This window comes from Lycium barbarum, chromosome 3 (assembly GCF_019175385.1).
Source record: "Lycium barbarum isolate Lr01 chromosome 3, ASM1917538v2, whole genome shotgun sequence".
NCBI lineage: Eukaryota > Viridiplantae > Streptophyta > Magnoliopsida > Solanales > Solanaceae > Lycium > Lycium barbarum.
Window position 1 is genome coordinate 44,195,920 of NC_083339.1, and position 8,110 is coordinate 44,204,029.

Genomic DNA, 8,110 nt, shown 5'->3' on the forward strand with positions numbered 1-8,110 from the left:
GATTCTTTCTGAGGATCAACAAAGCCTAGGCTTATTTAATTCATTATTGCTTATAATTCTTTATTGATTTATTCATTTGATTTCTCTAGTCATTATTATCCTTTTTATTAACTGTTTATAACAAATCAAATCACGTATCATTTAAATCACAAATAAATTTAACTGTACTCTTTTTAGGGGAAACAAACTTTACAATTATTTTAGTAGGAAAACTGTCTAATTGTTGAAGAACACTCCTCCATTTAGGTTGTTGTTGTCCCTTGATGTGCAGCCGGAGTATTATCTCTCTACACCAGTGTCTCCCTTCCTGTCTAAGCTGTTGGAACCTCCTTGTATTTCTTTCTATCCAAACCTGGTAGACGCAAGCAGCAAACAACCACCCTATAATTTGTGTTCTAGGCTTGTTCTTTTTCATTCTAGTAGAGAGTCATTGTATTTCATCTTCCTAGCTTCCAATCTCTGTGATTCCCCATCCAATGTAACAGTGTCTTCCATATGTTCTTAGCGTAGTCACAACTGAAGAGCAAATGAGAGAATGTTTCTACCTCTCCTGTATTGCAGAGTACACAGTCTTGGGGTACATGAATGCTCCATTTCTCTAGTCTATCCACTGTAGAAAGTCTTCTTTGTATTGCCAACAAGCTTGTGCAGGAGTCTTCATTGTTGTAATATCTTGTCTCTTTATGTAGAAGCTATGGAGCCATTGAATCCTAAGATCTTTCTTGAGCGTCGCTGCTCATAGTATTTTGCAGATTGCAGCCTTATTCCATACATAGAGATCAATTAAGTTCAAACCACCTGCACTCTTAGTTTGCACATAGTTTCCCATGCAACTAGTGCCTTTCTTGAGTTGTCATACTTCCCGTCCATAGAAAAGTTCTGCAGACAGTAGTATCCATTTTAATCACCTTCTTAGAAAGTAGGAAGATTTGTCCCCCAGTAAGTTTGCGTCTCAAAGAGAACACTTTTAGAGCCTATTTGGATGGGCTTATGCCTATAAGCTGTTTGCAGCTTATAAGCTAAAAAAAATAAGTTAGGGTAGTCTAACTTATTTTTTTTGGCTTATAAGCTGTTTTCAGCTTATAAGCTGCTTTAGATAAGCTAAGTCAAATGGGCCCAATTATTTTTTTGAGCTTATTTTAAGCACAAAATGACTTTAAGCTGGCCAGTCAAACACTCAAAAAAGCTGAAAACAGCTTATAAGCAACTTATAAGTCAATCCAAACGGGCTCTTAATCGATTGTACTCTACCACTATAGGACAAAAATTTGTTTGACCAACACCTTATTCTGGCCACCATTCTTTCCACCAAAGACATGCATTGTTGTGTTGTAACTTTCCTGGAGTACAGTGGAACTCCCAGATATTTGAAAGGCATCTCACTAGAAGCAAACTCCATATCTGCTAATATCTGCTCCTAGAATTCCTATTCTGTTCCAGCCATATACAATGGGCTCTTTTCCATGTTAGCCTGCAAGCTTGATACCTCTGAGAAATGATTGAAATCCCGAATCATTAACTTTATGAAGACTGTCTGCTTTGCAACACATAAGCAGATCATATGCAAAGCAAATGTGTACCAGCTTTAATTTTCCACATCTGGGATGGTATTTGAATTCAGGTTTATGTCTCTAACAACTTTAGTGATCTATTCAAGTACTCCATAACCAGTGCAAACAAGTATGGGGACATTGGATCTCCCTGCCTGAGTCCTTTATGAGCACACACCATTCTGTAGCAATGAATAACTGGAGTATAAGATGTCTTTATTCTAATTAATTAGTCTTTCTGTTTTCTCACTTTAACAACCTTGCACCAAAAACACATGCCATGCGTTGAGTAACAAATGAATTACAATTGAACCGTTCAAGTGTAAGAAATGCATAAACATATGCAGACAATTAGCAGGATACATAAATAATTACACTTGGCACTAATTTGTTACTAAAATTTATTATCTTTGGACAAATGAAAAAGATAAAACTAAATCTAATTAATTACTATTTCTAACGTTCCCAAAAGAGAAAGAAAACCATGTTGAAGCCGTGCACGCATGACCGATCACCTTCCTCCAGGATGTGGTAAAGTTATATGGCTCGTTATGCTATCAATATGAATACTGTGTTTACTATATTCGTATCCAAATCCCAATGGCTCAGTACCCTGCAGTAAGGACTCTATCTCCTCCGAATTTTGATCAGTTTGAGCCCACGAGTGCTTCAATCTCGATCCACCTTCCAATTCTGCTGCAACTTCCTTCATTGTGGGTCTATCATCCCCTTAACATTTAAGCACCTCTGTGCAAGCATCGCAACACTTTTCAGTTGCCCTATATTTGGCTCATCACAGACTAGACTTCTCTCTTCCTCTGGGCTATCAAAACATAGAGCTTTTCTACCAGTTAGGAGCTCTACAAGCACTACCCCGAAACTGTATACATCACTTTTTTCAATTAGTTGATTTGTTTGCAAATATTCAGGATCTAGATATCCTACAGTTCCTTGAAACAAAGTAGATAACTCTGTCTGATCAGCAGGAACCAACCTGGATGCTCCAAAATCGGATACTTTGGCTGTGTAGGATGTGTCTAAAAGAATGTTGACAAACTTGATATCTCTATGGATGATAGGAGGATAAGCGGCTGAGTGCAAGTATGAAAGTACTCCAGCAGTTTCTGCAGAAACTCTCAGAATGTCCAAAGAAAGAGTAGAGGCCTTTACTTTATCGTGTAATTGTTCAGAAACTGTTCCATTGTGGATGAACTCATAAACCTATAGTGGAACTTCTGTCTCTAGGCAACCACCTAAGAGCTTAACCACATTTCTATGGTTGATTTCGGAGAGGACAATGACTTCATTTATGAATTTCTCAATCTGATTGCGATCAATTACCTTACTACTCGATGGCAACGATGTGATTGTCTTTCAGATATCTTTTGTACATAGTTCCATAACCTCCTTGACCAATAACTCTATCTTTGTCGAAGCCATTATTTGCCCTTTCTAGCTCTTCGGCTGTGAAAATCTTTGTTGTATTATTACTTGATCCCTCTTGCGCTGTGAGTCGTTGCTGTAGAACTAATCCACCATTTTCTTGGAAAAACTTCTTCTTCATCATTAACATCTTTCTCCTTTGGAATCCAGTGTATGAACAGCCACGAACTATAAGAACCAGAAAATTAAAGCAACCCCTACTGTGACACCAGCAATATAAGTTAACCTAGAATAAAAAATATACACACATATTGGGGCAACATGAAGGAACTCTTTCTCTGCATCAGATGTGTTTCGTGAAAATAAAATTGTTACCTATTTCAAAATCTGTTATATTCAGCGAATGAATTAAGAACTTTTGATGTTCAATTAGCCTTTTATTGATCATAACAGTTTGCCAAAATTTACTTAGTTGTTATATACTGGCAACTGAAGTCATTAGTTGACTCGTCTGGTTGACATAGTAATTTTTTTAATGTTTAAATTTAAGTTGCAAAATAACCAATTTTACATGAAAATTATATCGAAACAGAGAATTATCACCGTGAATTTAAAACAAGCAAAGTACTATATTACTATGTGAATTCCAGCTGATGCTAACCTGATTATATGCAACAAGAAAAAACAATATTTGTGACGGAAGAATCCATCATAAATTTGAGCATCAGTAGATATAAAAGTCCCAAATCTTTTAGGAATTCCATTACCATTGACGAATTCCATCATAAAACTATCACAACTCTGTCATAGATATTCTCGTCACATATCTGTGATTTCTTTTTCTGTTTAGTTGTGCAAGAAATTGTTTGATGGGCATCTCCAACAACTAAGGATTACAATTAACCTGTTGCCTATGGGATTTCAAAGAAGTTAAGAAAGGCACCTATAACAAGATTATCATGAACTTTTCTCTGAGGATTGTCACGATTGCATTCAGTACCATCACCACTGAAATCTGGAGGGCACGTGCATGTATAATTCCCTTCTGTATTCTTGCAAATGGCATTTTTAGCATACCTATAATCTGGTTTCTGATCTATACATTCGTCGATATCTGCAGACTCATAGAGCACAAAAGTTAGATAACGTAAAATATTCATTTGCAGAAAATTTGATTTCATTTCAAAATTCAGTTGAACTTAAAAAAGAAGTAAATGGTGGAGCAGGGGGCTAATTTTGAGGTTATAAGGTGTTATAATAAGTGCAAAAAGAAAAGTAATATAGAGAAAATGAATTTTGGTCGAATCTCATTTGTTTTCAAAAATATTTAAGCCCTGCAAATTATTGTAAGGAAGCTCACAACAACGACATAGAAATAGTCTCGACGTTCCACAACCAGAGTGAAAAACCACATTAAATTAAAACATATACAGTGCTATTAGAAATTTAATTAGGAGGTTCACAAATACGTAGAGAGCAACATATACATACCTTGGCAACCATCTTCCAAGTATGGATCCCCATCATATCCTTGCATGCAGGAACATCGATATCCATTTGAATTATCATGACAATCACTGTTGTTACTCTTACATGCGTATGTTGTCGAGTTTTTCTTAGCCATTTCACATGTTTCTTGACCAATTGCCCAATCTAGAACAAGTGGAAGCTTCTCTTTGTTCTGCAAACTGCTGAGGTAATTCTTAGAAAAGCTAAAAGCCGCTTCTTCGGCTAAAAAAGCATAGCTGCAACTATTACTAGGGCTGCCTGTCATATGAGTATAATTATTATAGTTGCTTAGTGCTATGGTGACATTCCATGCTCCCTTAGGGATGGATGTTTGGCAGCAACCAACCCCAGAACACTCAACACCATTAGCAACATCCTCAATACTATTGCACATGGACACGCATCCTGTTACGTAGGAGTGTCTGATGCTAGAATTATACCTCCTATAATAACCCCGGACAATGGCATATGTGTCACAACCAACTGCGATGAACTTATTTGCGGTGGAGTTCACAGTTAACAATGATGGTAATGTTATCCATGGTGTGTTTCTGTTCGCCCTTATCCCATCATGATAACAATCTCTGGATATAAACAGTAAGACGTTAAGTTGCCCAGTGAGAGATATGCTTGTGATTTCAATAGTGGTCTTTCCTAGAAAAAGCTTGGGAGGTTGAAAGGAGTAATTACAAGTGACAAGAAATTGATGGTGTAAAGAGCAATCTTGGGTCATCCCAAATGGGAAAGGGATGCTAATATTGCCACAACTTCCATTGCATTTAGGTTTGGCTATTCTTGGTAGCATGGCACCAAAAGATAGTGAAGAGCAAATTATCACTATTAAAGTTATCAGATCAAGTACTACCATCATCACATAATTAGGAGCCATGATAAAGGAGACTAGGAATATATTATGTGTTTGTTGTGATTTTTGATATTTCGATTCGCTGGCCCATTAATGATCCTTTTATAGGTACTGATAAGTTTGGAAGGACAAAGTCATTGAAATAGAGGGTCAACAACTACGTTATAAATTTAATGTGGACTATATCAAGGAGAATTGACGACTTCATGCAGCCAATTATATATAGAGAATCTTGTACTACAGAGTTCTTTTTCTGGAAAATAGTCAGCCAAAAATTATATTTTGGTCCACAACAATGATGGAAACGATTTGCTATTAGACACTCCTACAAAATCAACTGGATTTTCATGCAGATTTCTTCAGTGCCCTAAAAATCTATCAGTCCAATAGCCAATAGCTGCTATAGAGATAATGCCAATCAATAACATAACAGTTCATGAAAAAACCAAAAAAAAAACATGTTCGGGGTAAAAACTTACTTGCACCCGTTGTATGGGGTAAAACCTGAACTTAACATGTGGGCGTATTAGGAGATGACACATACGGAACAGAGACATAACAGGCGGTGACTCAGCAAAAGCAACTCCAATTTTGACAGGTGAACATGTCCGGAGCGGTCGATCTTATCCATTGAGGATCCGGAACCATGATTCGGGCCAGCCTAGCTCCAGAGATACAAGACCGGGAATACGACAGCGGTCAATCAAGATAAGTTCAACTTGCAACTGTTCCCGAAGAATCCAGGATCTACTTCGGCATGTCATAGTTGCCCACACAATCGTTGTAACGTGCAGATATGGATCATTATGGGGGACGAGAATCAAGGAAGACGTTGCTTACGGTTAGGCTATAAAAATACTCCTTACGGTTAGGCTATAAAAACACTCCTTTTCTTCGCTAAGCAGGTATTAGTAATACACGAATTAGCTACGAGGGAATCTATGTACTTATTATTTATCCGGAGAATAATTATGTAGGGTTTTAATTATTTCTGTATTCGTTATCCCACCTATTATCCTTCATAAAATAATACATAACCTCATAATTTATACATGTATTAGTTATGCGGATTTCTAATTTATAAACCAAACACCATATAAATTCTATACATCAATAACTTACCTCCTAACCAGTTACCAAACGACCCCTTATTACTTGGCAAATTAGCATTAATAGCATCGTCGTTTGATCATCTTAGAACCATTGAACAATTTCAATTGTTACTCTAAGTCACGGATTTAGGGGTAAACACCTGTGTATGGGAAAATGTCTTTTTAACTCATTTATTTAAACGTTGTTGCTCAATCTGCGGGAAAACCCAGTTGAAAGTTGAGAAATTTGACATTGTTAAGCTATTTTCTGCTGAAAATGGGAAGGAAACAAACAAAAAGCAGTAGAAATAACTTCAAATAGGGATCTTGTTATATTCGGGAAAACCCAATTTAAGGTAAGAAATTGTTAAAATGGGGAGGTAGAAAAAAAAAAGGTAGGTGAAAGTAAAAGAAGTTAAAATTGGGAATTCTTGGAGAAGGGAAAAGGGCAAAGCTGGGTTTTGCGTACATGTGCATCAAAATGAATAGAGAATCCAATTAGTTAGCTCTACTCCAACACTTAATAATATTAGCCCACGTTTGAAATGTAATTGAAAAATAATTATTTTCTTAAAATAAAAAATAATACCTGAACTGTTATGAACTCACTTGCATTGTGGATGTCGGCAAGTTGTGTGTCCACTTGCAGTGATAGCTTTCTAGTATAAGTAGTTTTTGGCAAGCGTCTATGCTATAAATAGCGTCTTTCATGGCCTACTTAAATACACTTAAAAGAAGTTTTTCTTGTCTTAGTTCTGTTGTTTTGCTTTCAATTTATTAATTTACAACAAATTATCAATCTTTTCAAAATTAGATTTTAATTGTTCTAATTCAGTTTCAAACTAATAATGGTATGGTGTTTGGTGATGAGCATGATGAAACAACTTGGAGTCTGCAACTTAAATGACCCAAAAAGTGGGGTTTGAGACCAAAATAACCCAGTAAAAAAAAAAATAACCAAACTACTCTTTTCGTACTAAATTAGTGCACAATAGAGGCTATCTTTTTTTTTTTTTGTACAATCTTAAAGTTCTCAAATTCACGTTTTTTCCATACTTTGATCAAGGATTAGTCATGTTTCAAAACTCCGAAATATCAATATTTTATATAGAACTTGATATCTTTTCTGCGGACAATAATGTGGCTCATTACGTCAAGTATACCTAAACGTTTGGATTGTCGTTTTAGGGGTTATAAAGTGCGTCGAAGTAAGTTTTGTTTGTTTGAATCTTGTTATCTTTAGGTTTAAGTGTTTTATTTTATAAGGTGTTGATTTAAGTGTTTTATTATTTAGTCAAGACATTACTTTATTTTGAATGTACAAAAATAAATATTATATTCAAAAATAATTCATCCAATACGAGAGGTTCAAAATAATTCATTGCAATAACCAAATAATACATCAATTTACAATAACAAAACATTTAAAACAATACATTAAGTACGAGATGCTCTTCCACTACGAGAGGTACTTGCACCACCACAGCCTCGTAGGCTACAAAAACGCTTATCATGGCCAAACTCCTTACACGTAGAGCACCTGCGAGAGTATGTCCTATCATCGACATCCATTTGATTGTGAATCCGAGTTCGTACGTTAACACGGATTTTACGGATATACTCCTTGTTAGCAACCATTAAAAATGGTTCGTTTGGCCAATAAGATTGATCACCAAGTGGGTAGAAGTGGCAGGCATACGCTTTAAGGTAAC

At 36.0% G+C, this 8,110-nt stretch overlaps 1 pseudogene; it reads right to left on the bottom strand.

Moving 5' to 3' along the window:
* Window positions 1–1,763: 1,763 nt before the first annotated feature.
* Window positions 1,764–7,061, bottom strand: LOC132631094 (wall-associated receptor kinase 2-like; annotated as a pseudogene).
* Window positions 7,062–8,110: the final 1,049 nt, after the last annotated feature.